This window comes from Trichechus manatus, unplaced genomic scaffold (genome assembly GCF_000243295.1).
Source record: "Trichechus manatus latirostris isolate Lorelei unplaced genomic scaffold, TriManLat1.0 scaffold00229, whole genome shotgun sequence".
Lineage (NCBI taxonomy): Eukaryota > Metazoa > Chordata > Mammalia > Sirenia > Trichechidae > Trichechus > Trichechus manatus.
Genome location: NW_004444165.1, coordinates 2,757,561 through 2,779,603, shown reverse-complemented (window position 1 = coordinate 2,779,603; position 22,043 = coordinate 2,757,561).

Sequence of the window (22,043 nt, the reverse complement as noted above, 5' to 3'; positions counted from 1 at the left end):
GTGAGTGGCATCTGGGGTCTTAAAAGCTTAAAAGCGGCCATCTAAGATGCATCAATTGGTCCCAACCACCTGGAGTAAAGGAGAATGAAGAACACCAAGGACACAAGTTAAGTATAATAAGCCCAAGAGACAGAAAGGGCCACATAAACGAGAGACTTCATCAGCCTGAGACCAGAAGAACTAGATGGTGACCAGCTACCACCAATGACTGCCCTGTCAGGGAACACAACAGAGAGTCCCTTATGGAGCAGAAGAATGGTGGGGTGCAGAGCTCAAATTCTAGTAAGAAGACCAGACTTAATGGTCTGAGACTGGAGGAACCACTGAAAGCATGGCCCCTGGATTCTCTATCAGCCCAGAACCAAAACAATTTCCAAGGCCAACTCTTCAGACAGGGATTGGACTGGACTGTGGTACATAAAGTGATAACTTGTGAGGAGTGCCTCTTAGCTCAAATAGATACAAGAGACTAAACGGGCAGCTTCTGTCCGGAGATGAGACGGGAAGGCAGAGAGGGTGAGGAGCTGGTTGAATGGACATTGGGAATCGGGGGTGGAAAGGAGAAGTGTGTTGTCACAGTATGGGAAGAGCAATTAGAGTCACATAACAATGTATGTATAAATTTTTGTATGGAAAATAATTTTAAAAAATAAAAGGTATAAAAAAAAAAAGTTGTGCTTACAGACCATCATCCTTGTGTTGACTGCTTCAGGGAATGAGCCACTGGCCTTTAGAGACCAATGCCTACTATTAAAGCTGAACTTGCTCTGTTTCTTCACTATGTAAATAAAGCATTGTTCCATCAAATTCCTGTCTGTAAGTCATGTCTTTCTTGGCAACCGCAGACTTTGACTTAACTTTGGAACAATGAACAGACTGGACAGTTTGTCACAGCAAACAGGCTACAGTTACCATACCTCTTTAGCTACTGGCTCTAGAGCAGACCCCTGAGAGGTCTTTAGCTTATGATGATCTGGGGCCTGGGAAATGAGACAAGAGGGTAAAGTTTATTGAGTACCTGATAAGGCTTTTTGCTTCCTGCCTTCTTTATAATACTTGTTTTGCTTCCTGCCTTCTTTATAATACTTGTTGAATACGGAAGTCAATAAATGACCTCAACATGAAAGAAATCAGAGACATGCAGATGAATCCTACCTTTATTTGGGGCAGAAACAGAGACGGTAAACCTACTTTACAAGCTAAGTTCTTGGGAAGAGTATCTAACTAAATGTTGGAATAAGAGAAAACCAAAAGTAGAAATATAGCTTTGTATTTATCTGCTAACAAGAATAGTAACAATTCTAAGATTTTTGATTAAAATGTTACATGCAAAAAACTATAGAAATCTCAAAGAATGCAGCAAGTTTATGACATTGCATTTAGAAATTCCAATAATTAAAAGTTACTGGAGAGGCAAGTTGCAGGAGAGTTCCAAAGTAAGAGATATCTATTAAAATGGTAACAAGGTTTGGGGATCACCAGAATGTGGATTTAATAGCATTTGAGTAAGTTATAGTATTTAAGGAAACCAGTTAAAAGCATGTCTATTTGCTCCTAGGAATATATTCTAGAGAAATAATAGCTGTCACATAAATAGATATATGCACACCCATGTTCATTGCAGCATTGTTCACAATAGCAAAAAGATGGAAATAACCTAGGTGCTCATCAACAGATGAATGAATAAACAAACTATGGTTCATACACACTATGGAATACTATGCAGCGATAAAGAACAATGATGAATCTGGGAATCATCTCACAACATGGATGAATCTGGAGGGCATTATGCTAAGTGAAATAAGTCAATCACAAAATGACAAATACTATATGAAATCACTAGTATAAAAACTAACGAAAAGGTTTACACACAAAAAGAAACTATTTTTGATGGTTATGAAGGAGAGAAAGGGTGGGGATTGAAAAACACTGAATAGACAATAGATAAGTGGTAACTTTGGTGAAGTGTAAGGCAGTACACAATACTGGGGAAGCCAGTACAACCTGTCCAAGGCAAGGTCATGGAAGCTCCATAGACATTTTCAGACTCCCTGAGGGACTGAATTACTGGGCTGAGGGCTGTGGGGACCATGGTCTAGGGGAACATCTAGCTCAACTGGCATAACATAGTTTATAAAGAAAGTGTTCACATTCTACTTTGGTGAGTGTCATCTGGGGTCTTAAAAGCGTGTGAGCAGCCATCTAAGATACTTCACTGGTCTCACCTCATCTGGAGCAAGGAAGAATGAAGAAAACCAAAAACACAAGGGAAAGATTAGTCCAAAGGACTAATGGAGCGCAAGTACCACAGCCTTCACCGGAATGAGTCCGGCACAACTAGACAGTGCCCAGCTATCACCACTGACTGCTCTGACAGGGACCACAAGAGAAGTTCCTGGAGAGAGCTGGAGAAAAATGTATAATAAAAATCTAACTCATTAAAATAAACAAAAACAAAAACCAGACTTACTGGTCTGACAGACACTGGAGAAATCCCAAGAGTGTGGCCCTGGACACCCTTTCAGCTCAGTAATGAAGTCACTTCTGAGGCTCACACTTCAGCCAAAGATTAGACAGGCCCATAAAATAAAACAAGACTGAATGGGCACACCAGCCCAGGGGCAAGGACGAGAAGGCGGGAGGGGATAGAGGAAAGCTGGTAATGGGGAACCCAAGGTCGAGAAGGAGAGAGTGTTGGCAACCGATGTCACAAAAAAAATGTGTACTAATTGTTTAATGAGAAACTTGTTTGTTCTATAAACCATAAAGTACAATAAAAAAGGCAAACTAAAAAAAATTTCAAACAAACAAAAAAAGTTTTGAAATGAAATGACATAAAGATCCCTAACAAAATGGTAGACAGAAAACAATAGGTGTACAATGTTGTATATACTATATGATTCAAATTATTAAAACATAGAAGCATTGAAAATATATCAAAATGTTTAATAGTTATCTCTTGATTGGCAGAATTATGGTTTTATTTTCAATTTTCTTCTTTGACTTAATCAAATTCTCTAAAAAGATTTTATTTTTAAAAGATATAGCTATGGTTCTACAATTTACATAGTCCCCCCTTTAGGTGAATCATTATGCACTTTTGGACTTTATTACCTTCCATACTTCCAGGCCATTTTCAAAGAAAGAACACTATAGAGTAATTGACTATGGAATAATTAGTTATGTAAATGCAATTGTAGACATGTAATTTAAAGAGAGGTCTCCATTCACTTAATGACATCTCCATAAAATTTTGATAATCAATATGAAACAGTAGAAGTTCAAATCATGGATAATTGATCTTTACCAAAAGATACAAAATAAATTGCACACATAAAAACTAAAGAAGAGCTTAAGATGATCAGCACAAAACATTTTCTGAGTATACATATTTTAATACTATTTTGACCAGCTACAATAAATGTAAATATTTACAGTTGATTACTTAGGTTCTAAATACTATTTTCATTATTCTTATGATTCTTTGTGTCTCATAACAGATTGTGGTTTCTTTTAAGAAAATTATTGTTTTCTATTAAGAACTGACTGAGAAGCTGACATTTGAAAAAAAATATTTGAAGGGAAGAAGTGACTTTACAGAATTCTGAGGAAAATGGATTCCTCTCAGAAAATACAGCAACAATACAAAGGTCCTTTAGTCAGATATGCTTGAAAAATAGCAAGAAAGCTCCTATGGATAAGTGACGTGAATGAAGGGGAGATTAATAGGACTTGAGTTCACACAAGTAAAAGTAGGCCAGACTATACACAACCATTGGAAAGACTGAGGATTTTTCTCTGAGTAGAAAGGGAGTTCTTTGGAGGATTTGTGCAAAGGAGTGATGTTGTGTTTATGGGATTGAGGTTAGACTGTAGAGGGGCAAGAGTGGAAGCAGAGAGACCAGTTAGGTGCCAATAGCAATGACTGAGGTGAATAAGCATAGTGGCATAGAGAGCTGGAAGAAATGGAGTTGCAGAAAGGCAATATAATCTGAAAATATCTTTTAAAAAAGGCATTTTTTCTAAAAAGTAGAAATTTTTTACTCTAAATTTACTCTATAAATAGACTTGCAAAAATTGCTGCAATATATGTAAAAAGATACTCACTAGATAATCTTAACAATAGAAAACAACTAGATATAGCCTTTATTGTTGCTGTTGTCAGTTGTCATTTAGTCAATTCCAATTCATGGCAGCCCCACCAGTGCAGAGTAGAACTTCACTCCATAGGATTTCGAAAGCTGTGTCCCTTCACAAGCAGATCTCCAGGCCTTACATCTTAGGCACCTCTGGGTGGGTTTGAGCTGCCAACCTTTCGAATAGTTAGTACCTACCAATAGATACTTAGTTAAATAATTTCTGCTGGCTTAATTCAGCATGGTCAAAAAATAATGTAGGTCTATAGGTTCTAACATAAAAAGATGCACAAGATATAATCTTAGGTGAAAAAGCACATTGTTGAACAGCTGCACAGTATGATTTGCATAAAAATACAAAGTGACTGTATATTGTTAGAAGTTTCTTAAGCAGTAAGTACCGTGAGGGAATGGTTTGAAACTTAGATGGGGAGAGGATTTTTGCTTTTTATTTGTATTTCCTTTGTTAAAATTTGAAACTTATCTACTGCCATATATTAATTTACTACTAATACTTATTATAACAAAATATTTATTTTTGAAGGGGTAAATTATCCTAAAGTACCTCCCTGTAGGAGAATGTTTGAACTTACCTAACAGACAAAACTCATATTGATAAGCAAGCAAATGAGGATCATCCTAAAAGTGAATACTGATTTTCAGTGAATAAAAACTTTAAACAGCCTCACAGAAAATACAGATATCCCTGTGTTAATACTGGAAAATTCAGTATGTAATGAATCAGGAGCAAAAAATGAAATGAACCAATCAGTATTTGGTTTTCCTTGTTCATGGTATAAGGAAGCCAGGTGTGCTATGACATGCTGTAAATATGGCACATCTTTCTGCTTTCACAATTGTTCAATGGTGGCCCATCAAAGCCCATTAAAAAATTAAGTTTTTAACAATAATTTTCCTCCATGGGGGCTGCTACTTCTGCTACTAATCTTTTTCCAAGGCTATTTCTCACTTTTCCATCTGTTCCAGACTTATGAATTCTTATTTTGGACCAGTATTCAGCTTTTGCCTTCTCTTCTGTTTTCCAAGCTACTACTCTGGTTTCCTTCAAACAGATTGTCCATAAAGTTCTGGATAACAGAATTTTTTTCCCTAGTCTTACAACATTCTCATTTCTGGGTGATTTCATGGAACAACTTAGTTGTTGTTTCCCAGTTTTTAAGTTTTTTTTTTTTTAAATCACATTATTAATTTATAATTTTGGTACCTTCTATGTACACTCTACAGCCTATGGCTTTCTTAGGTATGCAGATACTGCTATAAAAAATCCATCACTGTACAAGCTGCTTTTGACTACACCTTTAACAACAAGAATTCAAAAGATACTATGAAGGAGATTAAAAGACAGCTGCTGGTATCTTAATGTGAGCTATTTGACCTGGGTTATATGTTCAACATCAAAACTGCTACCACAAAATAGAAAAGATATACTAAAGGGAAAGTTTAGGTGATCTAAGGTAATAACTTTAATCAAAGCCTGCGATGGAGGAATTATTTTGATCTGATGATCATAGCTAGGACACTCAGACATACTCAATGAGGCCATATTGCTAAGACATTAATTATTTAATTAACAATTATTCTGTGCCAAACATATGCATTCTTAGCAGTAAAAATGCTGTCATCTCTTAGGCTATTAAATGCTTTGGGGAATGTATTGGGCAGAGAATGCTCAACTGTAGGAGCTCTATTTCTTCTACATTCACTCACACATGATTTCAAATGTTTCATTTTTTTAAAAATGATTCCTTCCGTACAGGTTCAATTGTGCCTTGCCCTGTTTCCAGAAACAGGCATCAAGTCCCGGCAGATCTCCAATCCATCAAATCGTCATTTTAAGGACAGTTTATGTTTCTCTGACACTTTTTGCTCATTCTCTCATTATGCACAATACTAGATACAATGGAGATGGCTTGTGCATTAGTTTCCTATTGGTGCTATAATAAATTATCACAAAGTTGGTGACTTAAAACAACACGAATTTACTTTCAGTTTTTGAGGTCAGCAGTCCAAAATAGGTCTTACTGGGCTAAAATCAAGGTGTTGGCAGGACTGTGTTCCTTCTGGATCGCGTAGAGGAGAATCCATTTTTTTGACTTTTCTAGCTTCTAGGGGTTGTCCAGGCTTTCTTCCATCTTTAAAGCTAGCAGTGGCCAGTGGAGTCTTTCTCAATACTTTCTCTTATACTGACTCTTTTGTCTCACTCTTGTGATTAAATTGAGCTCACACAGATAACACAAGATAATCTATCCCTCTTAGGGTCAACTGGTTAACAACCTTAATTCTGTCTGCAACTTTATTTCTCCCTTACCATGTAACATAACATATTCACAGGTTCTGGGGATTAGGATGTGGACATCTTGGGGTGAGCTTTATTTTGCCTGCTACAGGGTATAAACCAAGACCTATCTGACCCCAGATTCTTGTTAAAGATGTGTTAAACATAGTAAGTAAAGAGTAAATACTTAATAATTAGGAGCTCTTACCATTCTATGGAAACACTAGCTGCATAGTGGTTCATGCTAGGGCTGCTGTCATAGATTGAATTGTGTACCCGAAAAATATCTGTCAACTTGACTGGATCATGATTCCCAGTATTGTACGATCGTGTACCATTTTGTAAATCTGATGTGATTTCCTTATGTGTTGTAAACTCTATCACTATGATGAGGTTATATGTGATTTCCTTATATGTTGTAAGCTCTGTCACTATGATGAGGTTATACTGATGAGGTTTACAAGATTAGATAGTGTCTTAATGCAATCTCTTTTGAGATATAAAAGAGAGAAGCGAGCAGAGACACATGGGAACCTCATACCACCAAGAAAGCAGTGCCGGGAGCAGAGCGCGTCTTTGGACCTGAGGTTCCTGCGCAGAGAAGCTCTCAGAACAAGGGAAGATTGATGACACAGACCTTCCTCCAGGGCCGATGGAGAAAGTTCCCCTGGAGCTGATGCCCTGAATTTGGGCTTGTAGCCTACTGGTCTGTGAGAGAATAAACTTCTCTTTGTTAAATCCACTTGAGGTAATTCTGTTGGAGCAGCACTAGATGACTAAGACAGCTGCTAACCAAAAGGTAGGCAGTTCGAATCCACCGGGCACTCCTTGGAAACTCTATGTGGAAGTTCTGCTCTGTCCTATAGGGTTGCTATGAGTCACAATCAACTCAACGGCGATGGGTTTGGTTTTTATGGGTATCATCATATAGGGTCTCTATGAGTCAGAATTGACTCAAAGGTAATGGGTATCATCATAACTATTATTATCATTATTATATTTTGAAGTGGAACAGTACTAGTTAGTAGAAATTTGGTGAGGTGGTCAGGATGCAATTATCACCATTTTCAGACTGGCTACATGACTATGTGAAGTAGGGGCAGTGGCATTTGAACAGGCTGACATAGCTTAGAGAAATGAAAGGTGGTCTGAATTCTTAAGCAAATGCTTCACTGCAGACAAATATGCAGAATAGTAAATACAAGCAGAATCTGCAAATAGTAACTGCTAAATATAGGACAGTTTTTGCATGAGGGAATCTAGATGGTCCCTCCACAGATGCCACAGCATTGCTGATGAAGGTGGAACTCAACTTCACTATTCAGCATAGTTTTTTTCCACCACTCCACACACAGAATCAGGTGTTAACAGTCAGGAATACTGGGTGCGGTGCGTATTGGGCCATGATCTGAGCCCTGGTACTTTCAGGGTAACTGTGCAGATCCTGAAGCACAGCTTTCTATCTCTCAGTGCTATATTCGTAGTTTGTACACCAAAAATTCTGCATTTATCCTTATGTAACAGTTTTGAACTCCAAACTAGTCATGGCATCTTGCCATAAATGAATTGATTCTTTAGAGAGTAATAGTCAAGATGATATCTACAAGCATAAAATTCAATCAAGGATGTAATTTTAGATTGGCTTGCAAAAGTAAAAAAAAAAAAAAATTCTGTAAATACTTTGCTTCATTTATTCTTCTTTCAAAATATGGACATTAATCAAAAGCCTTACTGATTTTCATTAAAATACCACTGAGTTCTCTTATACTACTTTAAAAAATCCAGCAAATTATTTTCATAGTGGATTATGGAAAGTTTAAAAAGGTATAAAAATAAAAGTGTAAAATCAATTTATACTAAAAAACAGTTAAAAGTTATTAAAAAAAAAAGCAAAAGAATACTTTTTCACAACAGTTCTAAAACACCCTGTTTATCTTAGCAGTTGGTGAATTGTTGCTTATTCAAACAATCTAGAGAAAAAAATTCTAACTTTGCTTGAAAAGTGTGAGAAATTCTAGCCCAAAAAGGTGCTTGTCATGAAGTTATATACAAATGAAAATATGAGCTAAGAATAACCACACCATCGGAGCCATGATTATAGTGCAGCGTTATAATCTGAAACTACAGCGACTTTCTACATATGATTTTTTTTTTAAGAAGTGAACACTAGTGTTAATAATACTTTAAGACTAGTCTAACTCTTAAGGAACATTGAAGTGTCAGTTCTTTTAAAGTTATTTTTCCCAAAATTGCTTTATTTTAAATTTATGAGCAAGATTTGGGCCAAATTGAGCAACATTTTATAAGAATATTTGAAACACAAATATAAAGTTAATTTTAAAGTCATATGAAATGTTTAAATTTTTAAACTTACTAGTGACTTGTGTAGCTCGCAAAGCCTTTATTTTATAGATAGAAAAATTTTGATATACTAATGTTTAAATCTATTTTTCACCAACCATATTTATTGAACATCTAACAAATTTATATTTTTCAGACACCCTTCTGCATATTTAAAATATAGTATCTAATTAAAACCTCAAAATAATTGAATAAGGTATGTATTTAGCTTTATAAATTAAGGAACAAGTTCAGAAAGATTAAACATTACTTACCCTTATTCAATTTTGTTCTTTGATTTTTTAATATTATTTTGGGACTTTGTATCTACTTGTATACACTTTTAGAAAATATTTTCTATGTCTGAAATATATGCTATGGAGAAGAAAAAAAAAAATGAATGTCAGCCTTAGGCTAAAATGTCTTTAAAGAGGAAAATTAAAAGACTAAACCAATAGTAGTCTTATAATTTACAGTTCGCGATGAACACATTCAGTGTTAACCTAACAAAATCTACCTCCCTAAATCCAGCTGTCATCCTTGCCTCTATCAGCATGTCCTTTACATTCAAAGGGAACTACTGTCCTTTGAGTTGTAATGGGACATCTTTAGAGAGTCCCTGCCTTTCATGTAGTTGGGTATTTCCAATTTACTTTGAATCAATTCCAGTTGATTGACAATTGCTTCCCAGAGATTCTAGTCATTCCAAAGAATTAAGAGTGTTTAATGGAGATAAATAAAAGGTTGGCAGATATGAATAATTGTAAGTTTATGACAAATTGATGTCTTGTGTTAATTTCCCAAAATGGTATTTGAAAATAATGATAGTTAACACAAATATATATTCCTTGGAGAATGACGCTCACATTTATTTTGTTATATCTTCTTAGCAAACTGAGGTGTATATATTTAATCAGTGTATCTAATTATTGTATTTGTTTTTGGAATAACTTCTGTTTTTTTTTTATGTATATCATTTACTATTTTCAGCTTCACAATTATATTTAGCATCTTATAATTGCTTCATGTTTATCGTATTTCTTTTGACAACATCTTAGGTCTGCCATTTTTAACAAAAAAGGGTGTCACCCAAATAGTCTTTGGTAACTTCAGAGCCTCAACTAGGGCAGAATCACATGACTTGTGCTCTTAGTCAAAAACATTCAAATTAGTAAATTTTAAGAAAAGTTAATTTAAAATATTCTATTTTACAATTGGTAGCATGTCCAAACCTCAGGCATAAAAACTGTTAGGCTTAGTACCGTCAGCCAAAATATATAGTAGAAATAGAAAATAACTGTCATAGTTTCCAACCATATGGTAAGAGGCTGATTTGAAAATTCCCTTTCTATTACTTTACATAGACAATCAAAAATGTGTTTTACTAATTTCATGCGATAGGTCAGTTAGTTATTCAACAAACATGAGAAACCTTCTATGACCATGTGGTTCTTATCAGCAGCCGTTTATCCTTACCTACTACTATTTTCATACATTGCTTACCTGGTTGGTTCCTTTCGAAATACAGTGTTTACTCTGAAACTACTTCATGCTTTATTGGCCCTCAAAATAACCTGTTGATATTCTCAAGATTTGCAATTTCTGGGCTCCTTTTGATAATGATAGTTATTTTTCATAATTTTCCTACCTATTTTCTTATTTCATGATACCCTATATGTTTTTTTCCTTGTATTTTATGACTGTAATATGTTTTTTCTATTAATAAAATTGCTTATAAGAATCAAAGGAGGTGTGTAAACTTTTATGCCTTTAATATATTTTATATAGTAGTTCAATTTGGCTAACATAACCATAAATTGAGAAATTGTGGGTATGGGAAAGGAAGCATGAAATCTTCACCATACGAGTTTGTAAAGCTCATTAATCGATTCATAGCATTCAGAAGTTACTTTAGGATTCATCCTTTCAGTCCAAAATCAATAAAGGAGTCAAAAATAGTCTGAGAGCAGATAGAAAAGTAAAACGTTGAGGAAAGAGAAGACAAAGACCTTTAAAGGATTCCTCCTACTACTCCTAGAAAATAAACTATAGTATTCTGAGCTATATTCTTTTTTTCCTTTTATTTCGTCTGATCATCCAAGATTTCAGTGCTACCCATTGATACACGTACATATATATACACACATATATATACATATTATATATATACATATTACATGTGTAACATGTATATATAATATGTATATAATATATATATAGTATGTATATAATATACATACTAGGTTCTGTCAAGTTGGTTCCAACTCATGGTAACCTTATGTATAACAAAACAAAATATTGCCTGATGCTGCACCATCCTCACAATTGTTGCTATGTTTGAGTCCTTTGTTGCAGTCACTGTGTCAATCCATCGCATTGTGTGTCTTCCTCTTTTTCTCTGACCCTCTACTTTACCAAGATGATATTCTTCTACAGGGACTGGTCTCTCCTGATAACATGTCCAAAGTAAGCAAGACGAAGTCTCACTATCCTTACTTCTAAGGAGCATTCTGGCTGTACTTCTTCCAAGAAAAGTTTGTTCATTCTTCTGGCAGTCCATGGTATATTCAATATTCTTCACCAACACCATAACTCAAATATGTCAGTTCTTCAGTCTTCCTTGTTCATTATTCAGCAATGGATATGGGAAACGCATAGGAGGTGATTGAAAATACCATGGCTTGGTTCAGGCACACGTTAGTCCTCCAAGTGGCATCTTTGCTTTTTAATACTTTAAAAAGGTCTTTTGCAGCAGATTTTCCCAATGTGATACATTTTTGATTCTTGACTGCTGCTTCCATGGATGTTGACTGTTGATCCAGGTAAAACGAAATTCTGGACAGCTTCAATATTTTCTCCACTTATCCTGATATTGGTCTAGTTGTGAGAATTTTTGTTTTCTTTATGTTAAGGTGTAATCCACACATATGATATATACATGTGTATGTATGTATACATACACATATACATATATATACACATGAATAGATAGATAGATGGATAGCCACTGTCAAGTCAACTCCAACTCATAGCGACCTTATGCGCAACAGAATGAAATGTTGCCTGATCCTGCATAATCCTCAGGTTAGCCAGTATGTCCAAGTCCACTGTTGTGGCTACTGTGCAAATCCACTTCATTGAGGGTCTTCCTCAACAGTCTTCTTAATTAATCAAACATGATGTTCTCCTCTAGGAATTGATTTCTCCTAATGACGTGTCCAAAGCAAACAAGTTAGAAAGTGTTCGGTAATGATCCATAAAATTTTCACTGGCTAACTTTTGGGAGGCCTGTCTGTCTTAATCTGGAAGCTTTGGTAAAATCTGTCCACCACAGCTGACCTTGATGATATTTTAAATACCAATAGCATAGCTTGCAGAATCACAGCAACATGTAAGCCACTAGAGTACAACAAACTGTCAGACAGGTGGTAGATATAGAAATAGATATACATAGAGACACATATATATGTATATATATATATTCTTTGTTTTACCCAGTAATGAGGGATCTTAAAAATGACTTTGAAAGCCAGGATTGTGTAAGGTGACCTTAGTAATTGTTATAGATTGAATTGTGTCCTCCCAAAATATGTATTGAAATCCTGGCCCCTAAGCCTGTGGATGGGTTCCTGGGTGGCGCAATTGATTAAGCACTTGATACTAGCCAAAAGATTGACATTCTAACCCATCCAAAGGCACCTTGACCTAATAGTCTTCTTCCAAAAGATCACAGCCTTGAAAACCCTATGGAGCAGTTCTACCCTGCGTACATGAAGACGTCATGAGTCAGAATCAACTAGACAGCAACTAACAAAAACAACATGCCTACGTATGTTTGAAAATAGGATTTTCTTTGTTATGTTAATGAGGTTAAATCAATTCTGAATTACAAAAAGAACAGAATAGACACAGGCAAACACACACACACACACACACACACACACACACACACACTCGCGCACAGGGGAAGACGGACACTGTGAGAGGATTATCTAAAAGCCAAGGAACACCAAGGAACCAAAGAATGCCCTGAACAAATGATAAGAAAGAAATCAACACAGCCAAAACCCTGTTTTGGACGTGTAACCTCCATAACTGTGAGAAAATACTTTTCTGTTCTTTACTTGTGGTATTTCTGTTATATAAACAGTAGCAAACTAATACAATAATCAATAGGAAAATTATAATTATTCCATGATTCTTAAACCGAATACAATATTATTGTCTAACTATGTGAGATATGTTAAAATTTTGCATTTCTGGACTTCACCATAATATAATAGGTGATCTCAGCTATGGCTGCACATTAAAATAACCTGGAAACCATTTAAAAATATTGATTACCCTAGCCTCATCTCAGAACAATTGATATGAGAATGTTATCCTTGAGGGCTCAAGGATGCGTACATTTATAATGTTTACAGTTGATTCTGGGAACATTAATATTTGAGAACAACTGAAAACCTGATGAATTAGAATTACTTGGAATAGAGATTAAGATTTTGTTTTAAATTAATACCATGTTTTCTTTTTATACATCTAAGTGCATGAAACAAATCTGCAAATGTTGTCTCATATAGTTTTTAAGCCCTTCACATATTAGATGAAGCTTCAAAATCTGTGGAAAAGGGCACATAAAATCACTTCTCCATACTAACAAAATGTGTTTTTCCCCTACTCTAAACCATATTTATGCTCTTTTTAAAGTTTTATTTAATATGAATTCTCAGAAAGTGATTACATCAAAGTTAATTTCAAACACACGTCTATTTTTAAGAATGACCAAAATGTGTGATAGAATGTAAAAAATAACAGCAATTTAACAGTATTTTTTTCCTGTTTTTATAAATTATATCTTGTATCTGTATATCCTATTACAAAATGGAAGTACTATTCATTGATATTCCAAAGAACATGCTTAAATAATTTTACAGTTTACCTATTTAACTATGGATATCTTTGAGGTTATATTATGCCAATATAATCATAGTATCATAATTCTTAGTTCATATAATTGGGTGAAAATTATTGTTTTAAGAAACAGTATAATATAGTGCTTTGCAGCATTATCTCTGGAGCTAGACTGCTCAAATGATACTTTCATCCATTTACCAGCTGTGAGAATTTATCATGTATTAAACCAACAAATGGAGGTATGGATACTCACAAGTAATTTTGAGTATTAAAAATAAGATTTTATAGGTAAACCAATCACCTTGTCCCTTATAAGTGTCACAATAATTTTTGCTTTATGTGTTTCAAAACTAAGAGCCGTTAATATGAAAAACACCAATGATGTTTTTGATCACCTTTTCCCTTGTAAATACAATGCAAGTGTCTGGGAACCAAAGGGTTGTAGTAAGAAAGGCCCTGCTTGTCATTACTTCCAACAACTGTGTTAGGCAATTTGTGCTTCCTAATCCCCCAACTTTAGGCTCTGTAGGTCTAAAGTCCTATTTACAGAGGTGAAACACTTCCATCAGAGGACATAAAAGGAGTCTCATTAAATTTAAGCCAAGGCTGCTTTTTCTTGTGCTCTTTGTGTTAAGAGACCAGCAGGAAAAGAAACACATACCATCCTGGCAGAGGTAAATGACTGCCAGGAGGAAGTAAGAGTGCTGTTATAAAATGAGGGAAGAAAGAACACATTTGGCTCCTAGATCATCTACTGGGGCTTCTCTTGGTGTTCCTTGTTCAAATTTAACAAGTGAGCACCCAGAGCCTGAGAAGGGCTTAGTGACCAAGGGGCAGTAGAGATAAAGACTACTCAGCAATAATGGTCTAAATCATTCCATCAGTTAGGTCACCTAGATCAGGAAAGAAGCTAGTCAAAGGTGATAGGAATCCCAAATAGGTAGAGAAGGCAGACTAGTTGCAGTGGCAGGGACTGTTTTTTAACTTTTATAAGTTTCTCTAGGATAGCAGACTTACCAGAATCCTGGAGAATTAGGGTAAATACACTTAACAGATGGAGTGATCTTACTTTATGAAGCAAGTGGACATAAGCAATGAAAGGTGTGGGCTGTCTTGTAGCCACCTCTAGAAAAAGCAGTTGTGTTTGGTCCTACCAGAGACATAAAATGCAGGTGGTTTTGGCGGAAAAGTTGTCCCTCAAACAAATCAGCATGATATTTTCAAGAAGTTGTTAGGCAAGCAAAAACAACAGATGTCTACTCTAAAGAAGAACAGGAATATAGTAGACAGAATCTAAGTGAAAATGCCAGATGTAGAAGAATCCCATGATTTATTAGAATGTCATGGAATAAAGTTGGAAGACTGTGGTAGATAAACCTTGACCCAGACTGGAATATTTATTATAAAGAGCTATGCCTGTATTAACTACTAAACTACTCATAAGAATTTCAGTGAAGAGATACATAGAAAATTCATGATCCTGCAACAAATTAATTCTAACTGGTCATTTTCTACTTACTTGGGGAAAAATTTACCACATAAACATACTTGAAACAAAGCACTCATTTTAATGCATAGAACCTGGAGTATTAGTAATATCTTCAATTTTATATAGGAAATTTAATGGTATGTGTCAACATATGCCTTTATATTTTACGAGAAGTTATATGAAGCATTGCAACAATTCTTTCTATACTCCATCAAGCTCTGGCAGTATATCATTCTGTTTTTTAAAAAAACTTTTTCATTCAGTCTTCTGTAGTCCAACAAAATGTTCCATTTCATGCTTTTGGAAAAACATATTGCATAGGGCAGATCTAAAGTTCATCAGCAATCATAGCATTTTGATGATTATTTAAACTCCATAAATATTTTTACTGAAGTCCCATCATAAAGACATTTATTTAAATGAGTATAATTAGTATAATGTTTCAGATTCGTTAAGCTTAATTTATTCAGTTACTGCTTGTGATATATAGTAATTTTAAAAAATTAGCACACACACTTTAACTTGCAAAATAAATTTGCCAATTGATTGTACTGAACTTTTGGAAACTCTCATGCATATTACCCAAATTAATTTTACCTAATTTAATTTATTTGTTCTTGCATAGATTACGCTGCCATATGCATTTTGAAAAGTAAAGTGGTATGAAATAGAATTTATAAATTCAGTCATTCTTCTAAAGCCGTAAACCGTTATCAGCATATAAATTCATTATCGTTGGATGATTAAACATATATTTGATTATTTGCTTCGAAGATCATATATGCTTCTATTGCCAAGGGTTGCTTTGTTCCTATGGGCGTTTCATTAAGACTGTGCAATTGTAAGTGGATAAAATTGTAACAATTTTCACTGGCTAAGAAGAACTTTATATCCAAAGGCTAAGAGAAACCTCAAAGGCTAAATTAAAATCGTTGACCTCATATTCTAAGAGTACTGTGAGTCATTCTTGTCTGTAATGCAATATCCACAATAGGTGTTCTGATGGCTCATTCTTTAAAAACACATTAAGTTCAGATCTACCAATTGATATCAGTGTGAAAAAATAGGACTAATATTCAGACTTCAATCCTTGTTTACAGTTCTTTTGCCTTTAGCCTGGGGGTTTACTGTGAAAATATTGTGTTCAAGAGTTACATAGATTAGTTGCTTGTTCTTGTTGTTTGTACATTCGGGGTGGTTATGTTATTCATTTGAATTAGCTGCATTATTTGTTCCTTTTATATTTCATTTTTATTTTATCTTTGTTGCATTTACTCAATTTTTCAGCATGTGAAACATTAATATGTCCTAAAGTTGGAAAACTAAACAAAATGTTATACTCAAAAATATGTCATTTCCCCATAACTACTGTACAATTTCAACTACCATTCCACTCTTTCCAAACTACCCATTTTATAACTCATCTTATTATTATTTGTCTTACTTATCCTATATTTGTGTTTTATACAAATTAATAAATATATTCTCTTCATTCTAATAAAAGCTACATATCATAGATATTTTGCTTTTTACTTTATTTTTCTAGAAATTACCTCATATCACTTCATATAGATATTCTTCAATCTTTCTATAGTTGAATAGCTCTAGAATATGTGGCTCTACCACAGTTTATTTGACCACTATCCTGTGTGTGAGTGCTTAGTTTCTTTGTGATATTTTGCAATTACAAACAAAGCTGAATCAATAATCTTGAAAATATTATTTTGATATTGTTGGAGGCATGTTTTCAGTGTAATTTCTGGTAGATTGCTTCAGAAGGACTCATGGGTAGAGACTTCTTTGAGATATTGCATGATTAAAACTTTCTTTTCTTTTTATAAGTTTTTAACATCTTCTTGTCACTTGGCAGATATCGAAGCTACTTATAAAATCAATGGTTAAGTTTTTCTAAAATTGAGATTTTTGAAATGCTTCTTCACTGGTTAATTCTGATGCCAATCTAACTCTTTCCCCTGGTAACTTAATTACTTTTCTGACCATGAATCCCGAGGTTCTATTAAACTTTATAGTTTAATAGAATTTCTATGAAATATCTTAAACCTGAATTCAGCAGGTTGATTTTTCCTGGTATTTACATGACACATTCGATATGTAAATTTAGGTACTCTTTTGTTTATAGGAGAAAAAAGGATTATAATTTTCAATAGTAGTTTATTCCACTCTTTTGGTTGTCTTCTTCAGAAAATCCAGTTATATATATGTTGGATCTTCTTTGCCTGTCTTCCATTTCAAGCATTGTCTCTGACCATTATTCATTTAATCTTCACTTCATTATTTTAGTTGTTCTGCTGTTTTTTCTTTAATGACCATTATTGTGTTTTCTTTCAGATCTATTTATCCTTGAGAAATTCATAATTTATACATGCTTTCTGATTTTTTTAGTGTTTTAGTTATGTTTCTTTTATGAGTTCCGTCAGCTTTTATTTTGTTTTGTTTTGCTTTTTCTCCCTATATATAATTATTTAAGTTGATAGCTCAAGGTAATCTTTTTTATTTTTTTCTTTTATACACTGATTTAATTGGTGGAGGATACCTAATTCATTGTGTAGTTTTGTAGTCCAATCTTCTTTTGATTTGTCATCTGAATCATTTTCTTTCTCAGTTTCTGTTAACTTTTTTATAGGAGTTTCATATTGATGAAAATTGTGGCTTTGCATTTTTGTGGCAAAGGGTTAATGTTTGGAGAAATTTATAAGTCAAAACGTTCAAGAGAGTACTCCAGGATAACCACATTTGGTTTCTTCATGGATGACTTTGAGGTAGGGGCAATGGGAAGAAGAGTTTTTGTGCCTTTTAAGTTTCAGGTATTCTTTGGTCTTTCCTGTTCCAAGACTGCTCTTCAAGCCCCACACAGACTTTGAAATTTCTTCCCCATTTACTTCTCTGAACTAACAGGAATATTTTGACTATTTTTAAATTTAATTTGGGATTTATCTTTTTCTCAGTAAATTCAGGTTCATCTAAACCCTGCTGCCTGCTACCACATTATATATTCTATGTAGATTTTTCTGGACTACCATTGCAGTCTAAGAATCCAAGTGTTATACAGAGGTAAGAGATAGCTCTGTTGAGATTTGGTGTTTATTATTCTATTTATAGGTGATGAAATTTTGACATTCTCTGTCTTCTAGCTATACCAACAGCAGGAATTTTGTATAGTTTTTTTTTCTTCTTTTTACTTTAGTTGTTGTTGCCGTTGGTGTTTTCTTGAGGCTATATTGAGGGATTTGGATTTGCTCAGCTATGATTATCTTAAATACTCACAATTCCTAGCCAGTATGTACCTTTTAAAAAGTGATAGCATTGTTCTCTGATAAGTTCCAGATTCCTATAAAAAGAGATATGCTGAATTCATCTTACTGTCTTTCTTTGGACTAAAAGATATATTTTCCATTGTGTCTCATTTAATTCCTCATTTTATATTAAAAAATTAATGCAAAAGCTGGTAGGATATCATAGATTTTACTCCTATAAAAGAGAGGCAGAACAGTTGAAAGGCGTATACTTTCTCTTCTACATTGGGACTTTTAGCTGATTCTAAAGCAATAGATTTCCATTACCATCTTTTTGTTTGTTTTCTTTTTTATTTTGTTCTGTTTTTAACTTTCATTAGTTTCTGCCTGAATGTACTATCTTCTTTTTAACAGCCAGTTTTCTAAGTTACCAAAGCAATAAACCTTAGCATAGCATCTGTGTACACAAACTATACATGGAACTCACGCATGCATGATATAGAGAAAAGGGTAATAGGAAACAGAATCAAAGTTTATTAAAATATAATTTTATGCCTGATTTGGCTAGAATTGGCCTGATTTCATTTGCACTTCACATCAGCAGCTACCAATTTAGTATAATTTGGAACCATAAATTATTGATGACAAAATGTAATTAAATTTCTTATCAAGTTTAAGGGCCTCTGAAGTTCTCTGGCTGTTATAAAGAGTAAGTAAAACTTGATGGCATATATTCCAGGTTATTACATAAAAAGATATACTTCTTATAGTGTTCTATGGTGACTTTGGTTTAGCTACAAATTGAGTGCAGAACAAAACTATTAAAGGGATAGAATGAAATTTCTTTTCTACTCAAGAATTTGGCAATATCCTACACTATTTATGTCTTTCTTCTTCATCTTCTGTTTTTAATCTTTTCAGCTTCTTATTTAGTGGGTTTGTACTATTGCTCCATCAACTGATGCTCTGTTTTGAATAACATGGGTCACAAAACAAATATCAGCAGCCTCAGGAAAATTTGATAAAAATGAACAAGTCCATCTAGAATAATCAGGGAAATTCCAAATGAATTATTTTTCTTCTTTTGAACTATGAAACATTTATATTTAATTGAGATAGCATAAAAGATAAAGCAAGGCACATTCAGAAAAATGAAAAAGGAAATGGTTTGAGGAATTAATATGTATAATAAAGTAGAATAAGATAGGAGAAAAATAAACTGGGTACAATATATACCAAAACCAAGCCTATTGCCATCAAGTCAATTCTGACTCCTAGTGACCCTATAGGACAAGGTAGAACTGCCCCCATAGGGTTTCCAAGGCTGAAATCTTTACGGAAAGAGATTGCTATATAAAAGAAAATAATCAGCAAAAGTTTAATTGTTTAATACATTGTTTTTGTTGTGAGTTGCTGCCTACTTGATTCCGACTCATAGTGGTGCTATATCACAGAATAACTGTCCCATAGGTTTTTCTAGGCTGAAATCTTTAAAACCTTCTTAAAGTTAAATATTGTATTTCATTTCTTTTTATATCCTAAGATACTAACAATATGCTTTGTCCATTTAATAAATTCCTGCAGGTTTTAATTTAGTTAACAGGAAGTTGGTTAATTAATAATAAAGATATTAAAAAGGGAAAAATAAAATTTAGGAGTATGCAAGACCTGGGATTGAAAATCATCATTTTTGCTTCCAAAAGAGAGAAATGTACAAGATGATCTACATTCCCTAAAGAGAAAATGAAATAATAATGCATTAGGGGAAAAGCCTATGAATCTTGAAAAAAAAAAGAGAGACATTAATTCATATATAGATGAATAAGATGATAGAATGTCAGAGACAAAAGAAGTTTTAAAATGAGTTAATCCTACCCCTAATTTTACATTTGAATAAATACATAAATCTAAGGAAAGTTTAGAGAGGACAGACATGTAGAATATAATTTTCCAAAATAAACATCACTTGGCTAAAAAAAAGCACAAAGCACTCGTTGACGACCAAAGTCAACTGTAACACTTGAGAGTCCCAGATATCCTTAAGTTGCTTAGAAACTTCCAGAAGTCTGGACAAGTTCAGCATACAACGGAGATATTAGTAAAAGTGAATTTGGCAGCTTCAAGTGATATGAATGCCAGGAGCCAGAGACAGAAGCAAGTCCTTGATGAGGACAGACAAAAAACCAATAAGGCAAGGATAGAGTGGCTAATACTGTCCTGAGTCTGAAGCAAATGAGTCGTGTTATCAGACATAGTAAGACAAGGTCAATTTCCCTGGGAAGTAGCACTCAAACAATGGAGCTAGGCTAGCAGCCAGTTTTCTGCTAATTGATGATTCTAAGGGACTGTAAACAGTATGATTTTAAAGAGCCATTGTCCTGTCTGGGTTTTTGAGATGTATATTTCTGATAAGGCTCTAATTCGGAGAGAATAAGGGATTGACTAAAGACCTGACAATTAGAAAATAACAGGTTCAGAATAAGAACCCAAATTTCCTATTACCTGGGCTCATGTGTATTTCACTACATTTTTTTTTTTTTATTACTGAATGCTCTAGGAAAGTAAGAATCAGGCAAACAAACATTTACTTCAGAACTTTATCTCAGGTAATAAATATTTTTTTTATATGAACAAATAAAAATACTGAAAATAAACCAAGGATAAATACCAGAAGTATAGCACAAAAATTCAAATTTCCTATTCCAAACAATAAAATGAGTGTAACATTCCTCTTCATCTTCATTAGCTTTTAATTTAAGATGGATCAACATTTACATGTTATAAATATGAAACCATATAGCTAGAAAAAATATGGGATATATATATATTTTAATTTTAAACCAAAACTACCAAACCTGTTGTTGCTGTTGAGTCGATTCTGACTCACAGCAACCCTTACAGGACAGAGTAGAACTGCTCCATAATGCTTCTAAGGAGCGGCTGGTGGATTCAAACTGCTGATCTTTGTGGTTAGCAGCCGAGCTCTTAACCACTGAATCACCTTTCTAAACTTAAAGGAAGTGTTTTCCAAGCATAATCACAAAACCTGGAAACACAGAGAAAATGATTCTTTAATTTATCTAGAAAAAAATTTCTGTATGAAAATACCATAATCAGAGTCAATAGACAAAAAATAAAAACAAAAGAAACCCAGAGAAATATATTTGCAACACACTTGACAGACAATACTTAGTTGTTTTTTTTGTTTGTTTGTTTGTTTTTTGCTTGTTTCTTTTCACCACAGAAATAGTTCTTACAAATAAAATGGATAGGAAAGTTACCAAATAAGAACAGGCAGTTTAACATAAAGGAGTAGTAAGAGCTAATTAACATAGGAAAAGAAAGCCAAACCCACACAGAAAACAGGCAGAAAGAAACAACCAAAACAATCTCTCACATCAGCAAGGACTGGTCAGTTTGATAGCAATAATGCTGCTCAGTACTTACTACATTATGTAATTTGAAGAAATGTTTTGGGAGTGACATTCCCTTTACAACGTTGAACCAGAGCACTTACCTGAAACTGGTCGCAGAGTCTGATTTGATTTCATAACTGTTGCTATTTTGACTGTTACATAAGATCACAAAGACTGAAACATTTTTCTTTTGCCCAC